The sequence below is a fragment of the Nycticebus coucang genome, chromosome 1, assembly GCF_027406575.1.
Source record: "Nycticebus coucang isolate mNycCou1 chromosome 1, mNycCou1.pri, whole genome shotgun sequence".
NCBI lineage: Eukaryota > Metazoa > Chordata > Mammalia > Primates > Lorisidae > Nycticebus > Nycticebus coucang.
In genome coordinates this window covers 181871358-181893592 of record NC_069780.1, presented here as the reverse complement: position 1 = coordinate 181893592, position 22235 = coordinate 181871358, and positions in this window count along the sequence as shown.

Here is a 22235-nt window from a genome sequence, read left to right as displayed (position 1 = left end):
TTACTGCGAGTTGAAAAAGAATAGCTACTAAATTGAGATATGATGAGCTTCTCAGCTGGAGAGAGCGCTGGCTCTTTCAGAGAAACAACATTTGGGGTTTGAGATGTTGTGTTCTCTTTGTGGTTACATTTTGATGTTAGGATAAGAAGGGGGGGTGGACCCAAAATAACATTTCCAGAAGGCAAAAACAATTTAGCTGAGTCCAGTCCACGGAAGAAAAATTGATGTTTGAAGTGTTTGAAGTGATGTTTACAAATGTTTCGGTGTCTAGGGTTTGTCCACCTTCTCCGTCCATTGTTTTCATATTTTTAGTTTGGTTGGTGAGTTTTTTCTCAAAATTCTGCTTCATTTCAGCAAATGTTTGGTGGTTCTGGGTAACACCTTCACTCTTCAACTGTTCTGGATTTTAATCACTTTTCAAGACCAGTGGCTTTTTTTATTGTCACTAGAAAAGAGCTCGAAGGCTCTGTAAGATCTCTCCTCCTCTCTGCCTCCCAAGGAGCATCACACCACAACTGTGATTGTTTCTGGACTTGTTAAGAGCCTGAGTGATACAGCAGGAAAGAGTTTAGGCCTGGGTGGAAGGAAAAGATGAATGCTTTCTTCAGAGGAAGCAACTGGGGGTCAGGATGGAGGGACCCCCAGCAAAACCCCACTCCCCGGAAGGATAATTAGTGTGTAGAAAGATGAGCAGAGACTGTTTTGCAGACAGTCCCTTGTCATTACCCCATTAGGAATGCACTTGGGACATCTCTTCACCTTTATTAAAGGGTTGTAGGACCCTTGATTGATCAACGTTTGGCCTCTTATCCTAAGAAGAATTTCACCAAGGCCAAAGTCCCCTTTCCTCATGTTTTGCATATCAAGAGAGTAATATCCAAAAGGTGGTGAGTGGTTCATTTATTCATCTGTTTGGAACCCTCACTTTTTAGGTCTCTCTTTCTCTCCCCACATCTCCCCCCACCATATGTGATGTATGTATTATATTTAATGCATTATTTATGTGTTATGTTTAATGCATTTAATAACCCCAAATGCACAGAGAGGTTGTTTAAAGATTTTAAGCATAAGTGTGTACTGTTACCCAGAAGAGATCTGGGGACGAGGGGAATTTTCCAAAACAAGGCACCAATGGTAACAAAAGGTATTAAATCAGCTCTGAGAACTCAGTGGAGAGCCACTTCCCACTAACCTCAGATGATTCTTTTCAACAAATTTCTACTCTGGCCAAATGTGGTGGCTCATGCCTATAATCTTAACACTCTGGGAGGCCTAGGTGGGAGGATCACTTGCGCTCAGGAGTTTGAGACTAGCCTGAACAAGAACAAGACCTCCATCTCTACTAAAAATAGAAAAACTAGCCGGGCATTGTGGCAGATTGCCTGTAGTCCCAGCTACTCAGGAGGCTGAGGCAAGAAGATCTCTTGAGCCCACGAGTTTGAGGTTGCTGTGAGCTGTGACATCACTGCACTCTACTCAGGGCAAGGGAGAAACTCTGGTCTCAAAAAAACAAGAAAAATTAGCTGGTGTTGTGGCGAGCACCGTTTGAGCTCAGGAATCTGAGGTTGCTGTCAGCTAGGCTGATGCCATGGCACTCTAGCACTCTAGCACTCTAGCCTGGGCAACAGAATGAGAGTCTGTGTCAAACAAACAAAAAAGTCTGTATTTCGCAGGCATCCTCAAGTTACAAACATCTGACATACATACAACTCACTCTTATGAACAGAGGCTAGTGCAGTAATTCCCCTAGTTACAAGCATCCAAGTGAGGTATGACTCACACTTATGAAAGGAAGCTATTACAGGTGACAGGTAAAGGCACCTGTTCCAACTTACATGCAAATTCAGCTGAAGAACAAACCTACAGAGCCTATCTGATTTGTAACCTAGGGACTGCCTGTATTAGAGAGTTGAGGGGATGGGAATTAGGGATAAGTTTTACTATTTAAACTCTATTTTTCCCTATTCAATCAGAATAAAACAAGTTTTTTCTTGTGAAATTTGATCCTCAGCACCAAAGGGATGAGTGTTCCACTCTGCCCCTCTTTACCTGCCCACTTAGCTTTAAAAACAGACTGGAGTCCTTTCTTTCTCACCGTCTGCCCTCAGGCTCTGAGAAGTTGCCTTACCAGTTGCTCATTCCTGACTAATTCTCCCTGGTTATTCCCATTTGCCTGTTTTCTGATGTGCCTGATCAGAGACATCTGAAAAAAGTTACTTTAAAAAAAATTGGTAAATTTGTAAAAGCTTTTTGCCCAAATCAATTGACTGCTTCAAACTTAGAAAATTCTTTCTTTTAAATTTCAGAATATTACATGGGTACAAATGTTTTGGTTACGTGAATTGCTTTTATACAGTTTGAGTCAAAATAATAAGTGTGCCCCAGCCCTGGACGCTGTGCCTCGCACCTGTGAAGTGTGAATTTACTGCTCTTCTCCTCCCCTCCTGCCTGCTTGCTTTCTGTTGAGTTCTATTACCAAATTCTTAATTATCTATGGTTAACAATGTCCATGGAGAAAATGTCACTGAAACAAATCTACTGTCATTTTAAAACCTGAGCTGTAGTGATGGTGTAACTTGTTCCTCTAGCACACTTTAAATTTATTTTTTTAAATTACAGCCTCTTTCCTTTTCCTGCTCAATATCTGATATTAGAAATCAAAACATGACCAACCCGAGTGCCCATCAACCCATGAATGGATTAATAAACTGTGGTGTATGTACGTCATGGAATACTACTCAGCCATAAAAAGGTGGAGACTTTACATCTTTTGTATTTACCTGGATAGAGTTGGAGAACATTTCTCTTCAGTAAATTATCCCAAGGATGGAAAAGCAAGCATCCAATGTACTCAATACTAATCTGAAGCCAGCAGACAAACTAGTACACGCCTACACAAGAGAAAACTTAATTTAATTGAAGTTGGTGGGGGGGGAGGATGGGGAGGAGGGAGGAGAGGGATTGGTAAACTCTCACCTAATGGGCACAATACAAAGGTATGTGGCACATCTCCTGGGTGAGGAGCTCAACTAAAACACGGACCTTATCTAACAAACAGAAACATTATAACCTAATCATATTAATCTGAAAAAACAAAAAACAAAAAACAAAAAACACAACCCCCCCCCACAAAAATGTACGTAAGCTAGTCTAGCAGACAAGTGGATTGAAACAGAAAATCAAAAGCGAGGACCATTGAAAAATTTAATAATTGACAGTTGAAAAAAAAATCAAAATTGAAGAGAAAATGTTTCTTTGTTTTAGTAACCCACTGCCTTTAATGATTATCACATTTATTGAAATGATTATCACATTTATTGAAATGATTATCACACTTATCGAAGGCAAAGGACAAATTCATAGGGACAGAGAGTAGAGTAGGTGACTGTTAGGATCAACCCTGCCCCCGCTGCTTCTCCCCCCACCCCCTCTAGGAGGGGGAGTTGGTGTTTAATGGGGGCAGAGTTTCAGCTTGGGAAAAAGAATCAGAGTCTGGAGATGCGTGGTGGTGATGGTTGTACAAAGTGCACGTACTTAATGCTATAGAACTGTACAATTAAAAATGGTTAAAGTTGTAAATATTATGTATGTATGTTGTACCACAATAAACATAGGCAAAAAAAAAAAAAATAAAAGGAGGAAAAAAAAGAAAAAGAGTAATGTTCGAATTGGCTACAGAAGCTACCTGTTGAATTAACTAGAAGAAAGTTTGTTATTTGAGACTTACTAGAAGACAAGCCATAGTCCTCTTGAAAGAATTGTCAAGGCCTATGTCTGCAGAAACAAATGATGAAAAAATCTCAACAGCTTGGCATTTATTTATAGGGTCTACAATTGGGAGTGAAACACATGTGAAAAATATCATGATAGAAGGCCTTTATTTAATGTGTGGTTGAAGGCTGCTGACTCACTGGATAACTGAAGTGTTTGTGGCTTGAGTAATGGCTGAGCCAAGAACCCTGGAGTCAGTGAGACTCTTCCTTGGAAAAAGAAAAAAAGGCAGGATCGAGTAAATTCTGTTCCATTGTGTCTTGGATAATTGGTTCAACAATGATTTTGGCCAACCCCGAATTCCTTAAGTAGGGGAGGAATGTTCAGTGTTTTTGTAACCTTGACTAACCGTGCTATTATTGCAAACAAGAAGGAGCACACAGATGGGGGCAAGAGGCGAGAAGGAAAGAGCTAACAGGAATCCATTTCTGTTCCCACTCAGATGATGGATGTCTTAGGGATGGGGTCAATGCCACATCTGATCTCATTCTGAGAAAAGACACTCCTTCAGCAGCTTGGGAACATATCTGGACTGAAGTGTGAAGCAACTCGATTGGCTAGACAGATGCAGAAAATTTTAAATTATTCTACTATGGTATACCAATTATTTACCTTCCTAAGGATGCCTTTATTTCTGAGGGTTTTCTGGGAGAAAGTGATAATTTATGAATCAAGTACTTAGAACTGCCCTGACCCAGGGTTGCTGTTTTCTGTTGAGTTTAGAGCTCCTCTGTTGGTAGGGATCAAGTTCTATTAGAGAAGCTGTTGAGCATGGGTAAGCAGAGGCATTCTCTAAAAGAAAAGGATTTTCTCTTTTTAGCATAACCAAGATACTATTACCCCTAAAACAAATAAAAGTGGCTTAACTATAATAAAATGTCAGACAGGTTTAGGGGTTGTCAAGTGGTCCTATTTTTTTTTTCTTCTTCTTCTTCTTTTTTTTTTTTTTGAGACAGAGTCTCACTTTGTTGCCCTGGGTAGAGTGCCATGCTGTCATAGCTCACAGCAACCTCAAACTCCTGGGCTCAAGTGCTTCTCCTGCCTCAGCCTCCTAAGTAGCTGGGATTACAGGTGCCCACCACAATACCCGGCTAGATTTTCTATTATTAGTAGAGATGGAGTCTCACTCTTGCTCAGGCTCCAACTCCTGAGCTGAAGCAATCTATCTCCCTTGGCCTCCCAGAGTCAAATTCTCTCATTTTTTTCTTTAGCTAGAATCCTATAAAGAGAACTCTCTCATTCATCCTTTGTTTACTCCGTGGTATAATACTTCTTAGAAAGGCACGACAGTCCCTTATTGAAAATCCATATTAGCAGTGGCCCCCTGGCACCCCAAGACTCATGACTTTAAAGGCGAAATACTATCCTATGTACAATCTTACTAAACAGTAAGGTGAACTGACGCATTCTGATAAATACTTGCCATGGGAAGAAGAATGTTTTGCTGTAACATAGTTTTTTTTTTTTTTTTTTTTAAAGTAAAGACCTATGTGCTGCAGCATAGCTTTAAAAATACTACAACATTCCCCCAAGCTTTTAGTAAAAATAGTTTTGTTTTTTTTTTTACAGCAATTACAAAAGATAATCTTGCTAAACTGAAATCCTAGACTACATCTGATACCATTTTAGTTTGCAGTGACCTACTTACTGTATGGCGTGATTTACAGTTGGGGTTTATTGCTCTAGCAAAATCAGGTTTTGGTCATTCACTTAGGAAAAAAACAACTCTGTTTTGTTCTCTAGTACAGAGTGAAAACTTTAACGGTCAAAATGGGCTCACAGAAGGTTAAGTCACCATTAAAACGATGTTGTACCTCAAGTCTAAAATGGATGTATGTCTTAGACTTGATGTACCTAGAGTTTGTGTTTCCGTAAAGGCAAAAGACAAGGCATTCCCCCCACTGTGTAAGGGGTGTGTGAGCTGCACGCACAAGAAAACTAACTTAAGATAGAATATTTAGGAAGCGTTGAGTTTTAGGTATTTTGTAAAAATCCCCTTTACAACTAGTTCCAAGTAAAATCAGCTGTTTGCATTTGGTTGGTGACACAAAATAGCAATAGTAGCAGAAGCAAGAGTCACCTCTGAGCTGTGGCATGGACTCCTGGGTGACCTCAAGTCCCCGTTCCCTCTGATGGGACGCTGGTTGCCCCCAATTTTGACCAGCTCTCCTCTTGCCCTCTTCCTCCACGTCACTTAAATCCTTTGTCTCCAACTACATTAGGTCTATTCAGCGTTCCCCTTTTTAATGTCTCCACAATTCCTTAATATCTACAAAGAGTGGATTGATTCTCACCCCCCGAACGTGCCAACAGGAAGCAGTGGGATGTGCGTATTGGACTGGCCCCAGTTTGAGGAACTAGCCAACAAGGGGAATATTGTCTTTTCATTCTTTATTTTTTTCGAGCATTTTTCTTTCTTATCCAGATTAGTCTGACCTCAGCACAAGGCAACTATATATTACTTTTAACGGCAAACTTGAATGTCGCCTGGGTTGTGCTGGTGGTTTTCCATGAACGTAATATGATAATCCCAGCAGAGCCACTCCAGTCCCGTATTAGCCTTACCCTGATAGGAATACTTTGTTGGCACTATTACGATGTCTTTCATTTTAAACTCAGCTAAAAATGGAAGCATTGCAGAGCTTAGAAATATTAATGAGAAAATTCTCTGCCTTCCATGGCAGAGTATTCCCCTCACGATGGACTGGGATAAAGGTATTTTGTTCCAGTTTTACTTCAACAGCAACATCTTAACTCGGGATTAAACACAGGACACACACGTTTGAGGTCTGACAATTAAGTTGGTGAACTTGTTCTGCGGAAAGTGCTACATGCCTCTTTGATGAATATCCCTAAGCCCACCTTCACAGAGCTGTCCTTGGGAAGCTATGCATTGACATCAGCACATAGTCCACCCATCGAAGCAATTTTGGAGCTTTTTTTGTGAAATGACCATCAGAACTGTCATGGCACAAGGTCTGACAATTAACTTCACGAATTTTCCACTGTGTATGGTACAAACAACTTGGTAAGGTTTTATAACCTTGGTATATCGACACCTCACAGGTGTGTCCTCATCAATGTGTGGCAGTGTCTTGCTAGGTCAAGTTCATTACTGGTGTTGCATGTTTCTGTGTGCTATATGACAACCATTTTAATGGCTGTTCAAGAAGGAATTCCAAAATTGCTTTGAAGGGTGGACCAGGCACGCATAACTTCCAAGGGGAGTCCCTGGAAGGTGAATGTGATGATAGTCAGCAATGAGGTAGGTAGCACTTTTTCTAGGATGAGTTTGTGAACTTAATTGTCCAAACTTGTATACAAAATGAAGATGCCCTGGCATATAAAATTAACCTTCTCTGATGGCACCTGCTGTGCAAATGGTTACAAAAGGCGCTGCTAAATAATGCACATGCCCTGATGATTTAAAATGCAGCTGTGCTCTTTTTGACTTTAGAGCTCCTGGGGTTAGAGCCTGACCTAATCCTTTCTTTGTCAGAGTGGCTTTCCAATGATAGACCCTTCAAAATATTTTCATTGAGGACTGATTGGTTGTCTTGAATCTGTCCTACATTATTAACAGACTGTTTATAAGCCTCTAAAAACCTTCTAATGTTTGTATATTAGCAGACAGCAATCGACTTGCAATCTTACTGTTGTCCTAGATAAATAAACAATGCCAAAACCATATAGGTGTTTCAAGCCGATGGGTCTGTTTTTGCCAAAGGATGTGACTTACAGGCACAGCCCTGTCAGGATGATTTCTGAATGGCACAATAATTATAAGGGGGGAATCACCTGGTAAGTATGTTTTTCTGGTGTATTCCATGAAAACAAAAGAAACAAACGTCTCATCTCATGGTCATCCTGTGGAGGCAAGATGGGACCTTATACAAAATTTGGTTCGGATGTCAGAACTGGTGACACCACACAAGCACCCAGAGGGTACGGATAGTTTTGTTACTCACACAGGGGCCTTCTGGGGAGGGCGAGTAAGACTCCCAGGCAGGTCCAAAGTGGCTTTAGAGAGCAGGACAAGGAGACCAGCTTTCCCTTTACCATGATTAGGAGGTGGCCAGAGGTAAGGTTTCCATGCACATCCCAGAGGCTGGGTGTGGTTTGAACTTGCTCTGGGGAAGAAAGGGAACAGGAGTGTTGGAACCTGAAAGCTGTCAGCAGTTAAATGCTAAAATGGCTTAGAGGGAACAGGAGTGTTGGAACCTGAAAGCTGTCAGCAGTTAAATGCTAAAATGGCTTAGATTCTTATCACACCCCATTTCTAATTAAAGACCTAAGACACGCTGAAAGGTGGTAAATATTTTTAGAATAATGGCAAATGCTGCTTAAGAATCAAAGCTTTTGCAATATTCTTTGGATAGTGTCTAAAGTTCTATATGTGGGCTTGGTGCCTATAGCTCAGTGGCTAGGGCGCCAGCCACATACACCAGAGCTGGAGGGTTCAAACCCAGCCTGGACCTGGCAAACAACAATGACAACTACAACCAAAAAAATAGCTGGGCGTTGTGGAGGTCACCTGTAGTCCCAGCTACCTGGGAGGCTGAGGCAAGAGAATCACTTAAGCCCAAGAGTTTGAGGTTGCTGTGAGCTGTGACACCATGGCACTCTAGCCCCGGTGACAAAGTGAGACTCTGTCTCAAAAAAAAAGAAAAAGAAAAAGAAAAACGAGTTCTGTTGTATGTTTTCTGTGGGGGCTCCTATAGGCCAAAAAAAAAAAAAATGCAGTTATTTTCTGAAAAGAAATTCTGATAAAAATGCCAGATAGTATCTAAATTATTACTAATGATTCTTTTAAAGTGCCCTATTCAAGATAATTTGCAGATTTCTGGAAGTGCTGGGGTTTCCTTTAATTATTTACTTTGCATATATTGTTCCCTTTCCCTGGCAAGTCCTCCCTTTTTGCCTGGTCACCTTTTCAGAATGTCCTGCAGACTCATATGCAAGCATTATTTATTTTAGAAGCCTTTCTTAACATTTTTTTTTTCCGAGGCGGAATCTTGCTCTGTCACCCTGGGTGGAGTGCCTTGGCATCACAGCTCACAGCCACCTCAATCTCTTGGGCTCAACCGAGCCTCGTGTCTCAACCTCCCAAGTATCTGGGACGATGGGCACCTGCCACGATGCCTTGCTAGTTTTTCTATTTTTAGTACAGACAGGGTCTTGCTTTGCTCAGGCTGGTCTCCTGAGCTTAGGCGATCCCACCTTGGCCTCTCAGAGTGCTAGGATTATGGGTGTGAGCCATCGTGCCTGGCTCTTAATCTTTTCTCCTTTCCTGTTCCTCACTCATTTCTGGGCAATTTGCTTTGTGAATGCTGCTGTCACATCGAATATGCATACACATAATCACGCACATGCTAATATAACCACCGATTTTCATGTCTGTCTCTCATGAGACCACTTGTTAGGTCAGGGACTATGGTTTTTTGTTGTTAATTTTTTTTTAACTTTGTCTTTTTTTGATCTTAGGGTCTTAATCAAATACGGACTCAAGATTCAGAGGCTAGAATATACTTTCTACCTCCATTTACAAGGCTTCTGGTATGCTTTATTGGGCCATGCAGAGTAGATGCATCTTGGTCCAGAAAATGATTTCAATAAATCCTAGTGCCCTTAAACACAGTCCCAGGAAGACCAATTTGGAATAATGCTGATCTCATATTGGGTGACAATTGCCTCATGCCATGTTGGGTGCTGGAGTGAGTGAGCTATAGATGTGGACCTCCAGATCTGTTTCCAGAAAGAGAGCTGGCTGGGACTCTGAGCCTGTGTCCCTCCCACCTGGGAACAGGCTATGTGACGGCTCTTGCCTGTGGTCATTGGATAAAGCACTCTTCTCCCCAGTAGGGTAGAAAGAGAGAGGTGGAGAAAGGGTGGAAACTTCTGAGGTCATGAGGTAGAAAGTATTCTCCAGTACTATTTAATCTTGGATAAGTACTAGACCTCTCTGTGATTCAGGGTACTGAATATCTCATTTTTAAGCCCTTAGCATAATGGGGTGAGCTGTAAGCTTGGCACTTACGACTAGAAGGATAGATGTGGATAACGAGTGGGGTAAATAAAGGATCATATTCCATAAGGATAGAATATACTATCTGCAGTACGAGAGAAGAGAGAAAGGAAGAGGACAAGGTATGTTAGAATATAACGTTTTGGTGATTGGTGGATTCCAGTCATGGCTTCTCTTATTGTGTATTTCAAAGGAAATGGAGATAAATGTATTAAAGAATAAATTGAGGAATTGTGTGACTTGTGTATTAAAAGTGTCATTAGCGGGCAGCGCCTGTGGCTCAGTCAGTAAGGCGCCGGCCCCATATACCGAGGGTGGCGGGTTCAAACCCGGCCCTGGCCAAACTGCAACCAAAAAAAAAAAAAATAGCTGGGCGTTGTGGTGGGCGCCTGTAGTCCCAGCTACTCGGGAGGCTGAGGCAAGAGAATCACTTAAGCCCAGGAGTTGGAGGTTTCTGTGAGCTGTGTGAGGCCACGGCACTCTCCTGAGGGCCATAAAGTGAGACTCTGTCTCTACAAAAAAAAAAAAAAAAAAAAAGTGTCATTAGCATGAATATTATTGGGAGTATAAAAGGTGATGGTAGAGGATTGAATAGAGATTGGGACTAAGCCACAAGCTAATGTAATTTGAGGGTCCAACAGAATGTTCTGGAGGCCCATACATGGTTAGACAGAAAAGATAGAGAGGTTTTTATTTTAAAAATAAATTCTCTTTTTTATGTTTAAAAATATTTTTTTCTCAATTAACAGATGAGTGTTTTTCACCCTGAAATGTTTGTTTTCAGGATCAGAAATGAGGCTCATACCACTATGAATAGGAATGTATTTTGGCTTAAAATAGAAGTAATGTTTTAGAAAGGATAATGCTAACTACTATAATAAACAAAGTAAAAAATATGCAGTGGCTCAACCATGTCTATTTCTCACTCAGGTCAAGTCGGCGAGTGGCTCACTTCCGAGAGTGATTCAGGGATCCAGGCTCTGTATACCCTGCAGCTCTGCCTTCTCCATCACGTTGCCTCCAAGGCCCTGTGCTCAGCTGTATGGAGCTGGCAGACTTGGAGGGTCAGGAGGAGAAGTACTTTGCTTCTTACCATTTTGGTGAAGAAGTGGCATAGCTCATCTCTGCACACAGTTCGTTGGTGAGTTCCAGTCACTGAGCTTTAAGGGAGGCTGGCAATCTAGTCTCTGGCTGCCAACTGCTTCTTGGCCACAAAGTTATAAAATAAGAGGGAGCCCAGGTTTAGATGGACAGTTAGCCATTTCTCCAAAAATGGATAGTTAGGAATTGTATCTATATATCTATTATTTCTCAAAATAAATGTCAATAATTGCAGTACTAAATATTACCTGCGACTTTACTCCAAACAGTAAGAAATAGGAAGAATAATTGCTTTCAGAGGAATTTTTTTCCCCCCTAAACAAGTCATTGAGAAAAGATACATTAGGAAGAAAAAGGCTTCTAGAAGGGCCCTAGAACAGTGGTTCTCAACCTTCCTAATGCCGTGGCCCTTTAATACAGCTCCTGTGGGTCACAACCCACAGGTTGAGGATCGTTGCCCTAGAAGCTGTTGATTTGTGGCAAGTTTCTGGCTCCTCATGCTTGGTGTCCTGGTTCCTACCTATCAGCCGGGCTCCAATTACAGGACCTTGGTTTTGTTGCTGGAAAAATTATAAAACTGTAATTTGAACAAATGGGGCTAATGGCACCTGCTACCTGACAGCATCACTAAGACTATAAGGAGACATGGTCCAAATGACAGATGGCTCGGGACAAGAGGGAGCCCTCTGGAGAGCTTGCTGCTCACCACTCCCACCAAGAAGACAACTCAGCCTTCTCGGAGACCAGAGTTTTCTGCCTTTAGTTCCATTTTTACAGGCCCACCTGAGCAGACTTGTCTGATGTTACACATGTTGTTCTAATGGGCCTGTGCTGTTTTTCAACTTTTGTGGCATCTCAAATGTATGGTGGTTAATTTATCAATAAGACTGCAGGAGAGTAGAAGGAAGAGTTTGAAGAGCCTGAAGGAAGCCGTGATACCATCTCAAGACCCATTTGTATATGATCCTTCCAGACTGGGAGCCCAGCTGAGTAACTGGGAGTGAGACTGGTTAAATTAAGTTTAGCCTAAAGCTGCCTCCTTATAAGTTCAGATTGGGCCTAAAGGCTTTTCTGCACACCAGTGAGCTGTAAGCTAACTGGATGTCTGAACAGGCTGTAACCTACACTGAGTTTTGGGCGATCACAGGCAGCCAGCTATCCAGTGTTCAAATAAGGAAAATGCTGAGTGAAGCTGTAACCAGTCCAGCTGTTTCTGTATCTCACCCTCCCTCCCTCCCTCCCTTCCTCCCTTCCTTCCTCCCTTCCTTCCTCCCTCCCTCCCTCCCTTCCTCCCTTCCTTCCTTCCTTCCTTCCTTCCTTCCTTCCTCCCTCCTTTTTGACAGGGTTTCACTCTGTTGCCCAGGCTGGAGTGCCATGGTGTCATCATAGCTCACTGCAACCTTAATCTCCTGGACTCGACCAATCCTCCTGCCTCAGCCTCCCAAGGAGCTATAACTACAGGCATGTGCCACAAGGCCTGGATAGTTTTTCTACTGTTCGTTTTTTATTTTATTTTTTTATTAAATCATAACTGTGTACACTGATGCATTTATGGGTTTCAGTATACTGGTTCAATATGCATGTGAAATGCTTACATTGAACTGATTAACACATCCATCACCTCACTTGCTTATTTGTACTTTTTATAAAGACACAGTCTTGCTGTGTTGCTCAGGATGATTTCAAACTCCTGCCGTCACGTTATCCTCTCACCTCAGCCTCCCAACGTGCTGTAATTACAGGCATGAGCCACTACACCCAGCCTCTCACTCCCATTTTCTGTATGCCAGTTTCCTTTATCTATCCAAAAATCCTCTCCGATAAAATGGCAATGTGGAGTCTCTCTGAACCTCTTCTGGTCAGGGGGCTTCCTGATTCATAAATCATTCTTTCCTCTGTTAAACTCTGCTAAATTTAATTTGTCTACAATGTTTCTTCTAACACTTTAAAATATAAACTTAACTTCCTTTCTCAGCTTCCAATTATAGTCTCTCACCATTTGCATGAAATTTCTCCTTTTGCCTTTGTGCCGGGCACCCCTTCCTCGCTTCCCTGCCCCACCGGCGCCTCTTTCTCAGCCGTTTGTTGCTGTTCCTTCCCCTTTCTTGTTCCTCAGTTCCGAAGCATCCATGCGTGTCTGGAATGACATTGCTAGAGCTGAGTCACACTTTCAAGGAACAAAGTCATCAAAAAGTCCCTTCCTGTCCTATCTTCCTTTTGGAGGTTGGGGATGTGAGAAAGAAAGGTAAAAAGGAATTGGACAGAGATTAGAGCCAAATGCTGGGGAGAATAACTCTCATGAAGATTGGGTTGATGGCGATACGCTAAGCAGTTCATAGAACCTCGCTTCTGGTGTGATTGAACACACATGAAATCAGAAGCTATTCATTTAATTGAAGAAAAGGACTAAGGCAGGGACTCTCTTTACTTAAAAAAATTGCATTTTTTAATTATTATGAGTACATAATAGTTGTATACATGTATAGGATACAGGTGATATTTTGATCTAGGCATACAATGTGTAATTAATCAAATCATGGTAATTGAGCACCCATCACCTCAAGCATTTATCATTCCTTTGTGTTAGAAACAGGGAATCCCTTTTCTTTAAAGTGATGCAATTTCTTTTAGACATTTTGACTTAAAATATATACATACACATTCTTTTGGCAATTTCTTGATGGAAGGCCAAGGATGTTGTTTTGTTTGGTTTTAAGTTTGGATCCACTGATTGGAGTACGATCTCATCTTTCTTGAATAAAAGATACTCTCTAATATACCACCTATGAGTTTTGACTTCAGTTGTTTTGTAAGATAGAATTTAACGACATCTGAGAAATCATTAAAGTACGTAATTGTAGATTTTCATAAGCCAATTCACCTTTTGTCATTTATGGCTGTTTCATTCACATTGACTTTGACAGCAGATGTTTGTTTTTATAACATCTTTGAAAAGTATCTTACTGTTTTCATAGAAAAAAAAATTTTTGCCCTCATATTTCATTTATTTTTCGTATTAGTTGAATTTAATTAAATCCTTAATTTAAACAGCAAGTCCATTTCAGATACAAACATTTGGGCACAAACACAACTGACTTTGAGAAGCACAGACTGGCTTTGCTAAGTCAGCTGTGTGCTTGTCAATGTTACCTGCGTCTACTGTATGCCAGAGGGAAGCCTATGGGTCTCAAGCTTTCAGCATGTTGTGATCTCAATTTGCCTTCCAGGTAGATGAAAGTATTGGTTAACCCAAGAAAGTTGGTTAAGTGCAAGTCCACTGGGAGAGCTTATACTTCTATGCTGCTATATGGTTAAAAAAACTATTGGCGTTGGGTGGTGTCTGTGGCTCAAAGGAGTAGGGTGCTGGTTCTCATACCATAGGTGGCAAGTTCAAACCTGGCCCTGGCTAAAAACTGCAAATAGAAAAAAAAACAAAAACAAAACTATTTGTGTTTCCAGATCTGACTTGCAAAGTCATTGGACAATCATACAACATAAAGGTCACTGTTTTATATGACTTGAGTATTCTGGTGAAAATACCTTTAGGCTCCATATTTCTACTTCAATGATATAAATAAAATGCATGAAATTCTTCTACTGAATAGTTGTGGATTAAGCATCGCCTTGTATAGGCATTCTCAGTTCAGTTACAGTGCTTCCCCCTTATCCTTTGTGGGTACAACCCAAGGCCCCCAGTGGATACCTGAAACCATGGAGACTACCAGAACCTGCAAAGGGACACTAAGAAGGGGCTTCCCGGCAGCTGGGAGGACAGCCTGGCCTGCTGAACAAGGGAGTCAGGAGGTTCCCGAAGGAACATTCCAGCATTCAGCAGTTCTCCCCCCAAAGGGAAAAGAATGTGGAAACCAAGTAACCTAAGTACCCAGTGACCAATAGAAAGAGATAATAGTTAGTGAACATCAGAAAAGGGCAATAATGCCTGAAGGTGCAGAGAGGCCAATGGAAGAGTTGTAATCAATTTCAAACAGAGAGAAAGAGGATATTTATCCCTCTGCACCCCCTTTGTGTCTCCGTCTCTCTTTTTCTTCGTCATGAGAGGGACCCACTTCCTCTTTGGAAGTACTCCAAACTTTCTCTTTGTTCTTAAATAAACTTTCTGTTACACAGAAACTTGTGCGGGTTACTTTTGTACAAGTTCACGCTGCCTCTGCTGCTCCAATTTTATTTTCTGTTTCCATTCATTTTGCTTTCAATGACTTCTGTGCTTTGGTTGAACTTTCCAGCTCAGCCGAGTAATTGAACCAGGTCAACTGAGTTTGGGGAAGTGGGACCTCTGCTCCCCAACAAACCTTATACGCTATCTTTTCTCCTATATATACATATCCATGATAAATCAGAACAATTGTAACAAAATACTATAATAAAAGTTATGTAAATGTGTTCTCTCTCTCTCTCACAATATCTTACTATGCTGTTGTCCCCCTAACTGTATAATGATGTGGGGTGATTCAGTGCCCATATAGTGAGATGAAGGGAGCTGAATGACGTGGTCATTGTCACAAGGCATTAGACTATGACGGACCTTTTGACTTTGTCCCAGAAGAAGGATCATTGAGCCACGACAATGCTGGTTGACTTGGGGTGATAGAAACTATGAAAAGTGAAACCTCAGATAAAAGTTGACTACTGTGATGTACACTTTTACTTGTTAACACCTAGATTTATTATTAACACCTTCTTTGAATCTGTTTATTGAATCAGTTTTACAGCTGGGATGAGCCCTGGGAAGAGTAAAGCTTATGAGAAAGAATATACAAACCAGCGAGTTTCCCAAAGACAATTCTATGCTCTACTTCACGATGTCCCTAGTGCTGAACTTGAATGTGACCACTTTAGCAGTAAATGATAATAGTTCAGAACAAAGTACCCTTTTCCAGCACAGGGTTAGCTTCTGAGAATAAATGGGGTATTGGCCATAGGCTTAGCCATAAATATTTATCAGCGCACTGCTGGACCATAGTTTTAGGGTAGGCAAACATGTAACTGTTATGAGTTTCCTAATAAGGGAACTTACCAAAGGCTTGACAGAATAAGAATGGGACAATTAATTCTGGATGAGGGATTTGTGGAAGACATTCGGGGAGGGGTTATGCTCGGGCTGGGTCTTGGAGGGTGAATACATGTTTGTTAGAGAAGGAAGCTGGGAAACCCCCCAGGCATATGGCATAGACAGTTAATTGATACACTTGTTTATAGGATGTCAATTGCCTGGTTCATAGGATATGGAGGGTATGGGGTCATGTGCTTCAAAGCATTGTATTTGTTTTCTTCTCATGATTAAAACTTAAAACATAGACCAGCTCTCTCCAGCCTGAATGCGCTCAGCCTCATTTGGACTAGAAGTCCATGAAAGCCTGTTAACTGTAGTCAACCCCAACCAGGCAGGTCAGCAAAGTTGCTTGAAGTGGCCACAGCTTCCACCGAGAATTCAAAAATGTTTTGTAAGAATGTGACCTTTGTGGGTTTAGTGTCAATCTATACCATCTGGCAATATTTGTTGTACTAAATTTAGAACTAAATTATGCAGGAACAAAGCATTGACAATTTGGGGGGCTATTTTCATATCCTGAGTGTGGATATGCTAAGCTGTTCTTAGATTACTACACCCACCACTCCCCCAAGATATCTGTGCCATTTTGCTAAATATTGCACAACCAGTTAAATAGTTTCCTATGATTTGTGATCAGTTTGAGCATTTGGAATTTAATAATGAATGGTGGTTTCTTTAGTTGAATACTCAAGGCAGCTGCAAACTCATTCCATATTTTAGAGTGAACAACAGCCAGATTCCTCATCTGGGCTGCGTCTTTGAACTGTAGGTATTTAGCAAGGATTAGGGTGATGACAATTATAGTAAATAGCCAACCTTTATTAGTTATGAATTGAACCAGTTGCTTTGCTTTATATCCATTCAATTATGGTCATCATTTTACAGGTGGGTAAACTAAGACTGGAAGGGTTTTAAACCTTTATTGACTTTTTACATCTAGTTTGTTGCTAACATGCTAGACTATTTTCATCTACTTTTATTAATATTGATAGCAACCCTGCATGACTTATAGTCCAAATGGAGTGTATTTGTTTTTTTTTTTTTTTTGAGACAAAGTCTCACTATGTTGCCTTTGTAGAATGCTGTGATGTCACAGCTCACACAACCTCAAACTTTTGGGCTTAAGTGATTCTCTTGCCTCAACCTCCCAAGTAGCTGGGACTACAGGCTCCCTGCCACAATGCCCAGCTATTTGTTGTTGTTGTTGTTGTTGTTGCAGTTGTCATTGTTTAGCTGGCCCGGGCTAGGCTTGAACCCACCAGCCTTGGTGTGTGTGGCCAGTGCCCTAACCACTGAGCTATGGGTGCCAAGCTGCCAAATGGAGTTTTTAATATCTATATCATCCATTGTTCCTATATAAACTAAATCAGTCAAATACTACTTGATAAGATTTCAAAGTAACTTCTTTGTGTATATGAGCAGAGGACTATTTCTCAAGGGGTTTGGATAGATCTTGGAATGAAGACTATTTCTAGAGAAAGTAAGGAGTCAGGTAATTTATTTAGTACATTACTGCTACATTTGTATGTAGAAGAAATAAGTATATTCTTAAAGGGGAAAGGAATTAACAAATGTATGGGAAGGGGCAAAGAGACCTCACTGTTTTGGTAGGGCCACAAGCTAATGGCAGACCCAAAGCTGTGTGTAATTTTAGTTTTAACTTTGAGCCATTTATAGGATTTCCCTTACCTGGTTACAGCCTGGAAGTTGGACACAGTGAAAACCCCCTGATTATAAGTTCAGATACTTATTTGGTCGCACTGAGGTGTGACACACTCAGAAAATCCCCACCCTGGAGGAAGCCTGGGGGTCATAACATCCTGTCAACACCCTTCCCCACCCCCCAACTCTCAGATGCACAGCCTTCTGTCCGTGCTGAAGGGCAGGAAGGTCTCCCATTGCTCACCTGTGTCTGTTTATAATAGTCCACAAAACATTTTTAAAGATGAAGAAAATAAACACCCTGGACTGCCTTAGTACAAACAAATATCCCCACTGAATATGACTATTCTTGGGGTGTATGTCCGGCATTAAGTGTCTTAGCTTCAGATGGGAAAACTGTTCCCCGAATACTTGGGGAGGGGACTGTGAAAGAGGCATAAAGGACAACTGGCAGACACAGGCCGCAGCTCACACAACCATCAAGTCTTCAGTAGGAACTGATTCATTAATTCACCCACTCATTCTTGCCACCAGTAATCATAATGCAAACACTAAATACCGGACGGACACCTGCTCACTGCTGGGGAGACAACTCAGAAGATTTAATTTCTACCTTCACTGAATTTATAGTGGAGCAGAGGAAAGGGGGAATACTCAGCAATGAACAAGGAACTTTGTTTATAGTTCTGCTGAAGAAATATGGCAAGATATTACATGGCCATAGATCAGCATCATGAGCAATATAATCAAGACTAGGGTTTCTGGATGGGCTTTTCCAAGGAAGTTACACGTAATCCCAGGACTGAAAAGTTAATCAGGGTTAGACAGGAAGAGGGCGGGTGAGAAGAAGGATGTGAGGAGCTGCTCAGGAGGAAGGAGCAGGGTGATACCTAATTTGGAATAGGGCTCAATTTGGACTTGGCTAAAGGTTAAGTTTAATAGGAAACCTTTGTGAGCCCTTACTCAGTGCCAAGAGCTTTATGTACATTGTCACACTTAATCTAACATAGCACCTCTGCAGGGTATGCATTATAATTATTCTCAGTTGAAAAACTAAAAGGTCTAGAGAAGTAAAATGACAATAAATAGAAGAATTGGAAGCAAGATTTAAGTCCAGATTGAATTTGTAACATTTAAAAGGGAGAAAGAGACAGGCAAGCAAGACTAGGGGATGGTGTGACTTCTTAACCTCAGTCAGTGTTAGCTGTCTTTTCTCAGGTTCTTTGCCTGGACTTTCTATTGAGCTACATGAGAAGTCCATTTGCTGCTGGAGTATGGGACTCCAGTAGCTGATGTGAAAAAAGAAATGTCTCTGCTTCTATCTCTAAAATTACTATCTTAATTCACGCTGCTATAACAGGATAACATAGAGTGGGTGGCTTACAAAATAGTAATTTATTTCTCATAGTTCTAGGGGCTGAAAGTCCAAGATCAGGGTACCAGCATGTCTGGTGAGGGCTCTCTTCCTGGTTTGCAGACAGCCACCTTCTTGCTATGTCCCCACATGGTGGAGAGCAGAAAGAGAAGCAAACTTTTCTATGCCCCTTCTTTTAAGGGGACGAATCCCATCATGACAGCTCCACCCTCATGACTATATTGCTCCCCCAAAGCCCCATCTCCAAATACCACCATGTTGAGGATTAGAGTTTTAATGTGTAAATTTTAACGGGGTATAAACATGCAGTTCATAACCACCCATTTCAAATTCCAGATCTTTAAAACTGACTCCTTCTTTTCATGTAGTGTTTCTTGGGGCGTCCTTTAGAGACATTTCCCCCACTTGAACATTGACTTTGATGTATTCCAAATGTCATGGTTGAAGAGGGAGTGGAAGTGCCATGATGATCCACTCCACGCTGGCAGTAGAAGTGAATGGGATTATCACAGCACTGATGATGCAGCGCATCATGGACTGGTGGAAACTGAAACTCAGCCCTTAAGACACCTGGACTTCTAACTTCTACAAAGAGGCTTCCAAGTGGCTTTCTGCTTGGGGAATCCAGTCTCTGGGAAATGAGGCTTATAATATCTGAAGTTGTTCATCAAGTCAGGGCTCTTGAAGAGCTGCATTTTTCTCAACTGTGAATTTTCTATTACGTAAGTCTTAGAGTAAGGGCTGGTTGAACAGAAAAACTTGGCCTAACATATAAAAGGGTTCTACAGAGCTTCCACCCCAGTGCAGGAGATGGTGGCCTGGTTCCTCCCATCATTTATCCAGAAACCTTCAACCCTGTTTGGTCTGGAGTGGTGGTCTCCAGCCTTTGCGGCACCAGGGACTGGTTTCATGGAGATAATTCTTCCATGAACTGGGGTGGGAGGGCATTAGAGTCTCATAAGGATTGTGCAATCTAGATCCTTCACATGTGCAGTTTACAGTCGGGTTTGAGCTCCTGTGAGAATCTAAATGATGCCCTGGACAGGAGGCAGGGCTCAGGCCCTGATGTGAGTGATAGGGAGCAGCTGTAAATACAGATGAAGCTTTGCTTGCTCACCTACTGCTCAACTCTTGTTATATAGCCATGTTCCTAACAGGCCATTGACTGGGGGTTGGAGGCTGCAAGTCTGGAGTGATAAAGTCCAAAAAGAAACTCCAACAGACAATGTTGCTCTTAGCTATGGATGAGCAGCAATATCCTCAAACTCTTTCCAATCATTTAAATTATATTCTTTAATGTGATGTTCACTTTTAAAACAACCTAGTTGGTGAGCTCTTTTTAGAATCTGATGAAACTATAGACTCCTTGGCTCGGTGCCTGTAGCTCAGCGTCTAGGGCACCAGCAACATACACTGGAGCTGGTGGTTTCGAACCCAGCCTGGGCCTGCCAAAGAAACAACAACAACAACAACAACAACAACAAATAATAGCTGGGCGTTGTGGTGGGCTCCTGTAGTCCCAGCTACTTGGGAGGCTGAGGCAAGAGAATTGCTTGAGGCAAGAGTTTGAGGCTGCTGTGAGCTGTGACACCACAGCACTCTACTGAGGGTGACATAATGAGACTCTGTCTCAAAACAAAACAAAATCTATAGACTCTTTTCCCAGGAAAAGGGATCACACACAAAACATTGCATGTAGTTTTGGGGTACATAGTCCTTTCTATGGACTGGAGGTCAAGCACCCTTGGTTTATTTGTTGCAATGACTAAGGAAACCAAGATTAGGTGAGGGCTACTCCTCAAAGGAAACTTCTTGGAAACTGGAAAATCCAATCTGGAACAAGGCGAGGGGAAAATAATCGACCAATCACTGTCATGGGATCAAGCAAACATGATGGATCTTTCTGTTCTGCTTAATTTGGAGGCTGTAGTTATGTGCTATGGGGAGAGGTGACGCCATCTAAATTATATCCTTGAATGTGATGTTCGCTTTTGAAACAACCTAGTGGAATATGTTTGGAGACCAGCAGAGACAGCACCTTTAAGGGTATGCATAAATTACCTCACTTCTCATGAGAACAATAGTGAAGCACTTTAAGAAATTTACGATGGCTAACTCTGTCTGAATTTTAAAACTAAAAATGAAATAGAAAGTCCAGAAGTCTAGTCTCAGTTCCTGTAATTGTTAAGTTTTGACACTAAAGAGAAAGAACAAGGAACAGTAAATTTACCTTTGTTCTTCTCACAACTCTGAGACAGCAATATCCTTAAAAACCATGAACAATAGGCAGAAAAAGGCCAATGCTGGAGCTGTATCCACTGTTGCATATTTTAATTAAAATTCTTAATTAGCTACAGGCTAAGTCTATAAGTCACCACAAAATGCTTTTAGAGCCAGACCTGCTGGCCCCCAGGGCAGCATTGTCCTATGTGGTAGTGATTAGAAGACACAGCACTCTTACAGAAAACATGTTTTCTGAAAACACAACTTTCATAAAACATAAATTAAAAACATAGTGATCAGACATCACATGTCCAGGGAAATGAAGCCAATGCCAGGTACACCCTTGTCCAAAGGAACTATCTGGAATAGCCTGTGTAAGTGCTTGTAGATTTCAGTTTTTCCTTTGAAAAATTATCAAATGAAAAGGTATATTACATTAGTGAGCTCTCAAGTGTCCGTGGTAGGATATGTTATGCTATATCTGACTCTGTTAATATATGTGACAGTTCATCAACTCTGAGCAGGTGTTACATTGCAAGGAAGGCTGTTAAAATAAACTGGGAGTCATGAGGAATCTACACAGGCACTTAACGTGCTGCCCAAGAAGTAAATGTCCTGGTAGGCTCTCTCTGGAGTTTTTCTCTCCACTAACTAGTTTAATAACAAGCCTGGGAGACAAAGTTGAACAACAGATATTGTTAGTGGCTCCCTAGGTTGGACACATGATTTGTTGTGATTTCACAAAGACATTTTTTCATCCAAAGGGACATTATTCAATGCTTTTGTGGACAATTACTTTGCTTTTGACAATAAACAGTTCCTTATTTAGTTATTTACTTCGCTTTTTTGTCAATTTCCAAAAAGGAGGATTAAAATCATGTGCCTAGCTGCACTTGGAGGCCAAGCTCAGTGAAGTGATCTCTCCTGAAAAATGGACTAGCAATGACCATCTGATACTGCAGCTATCCCCCAGAAGCCATTAATTGTTAACAAAGTTACCATAAAGT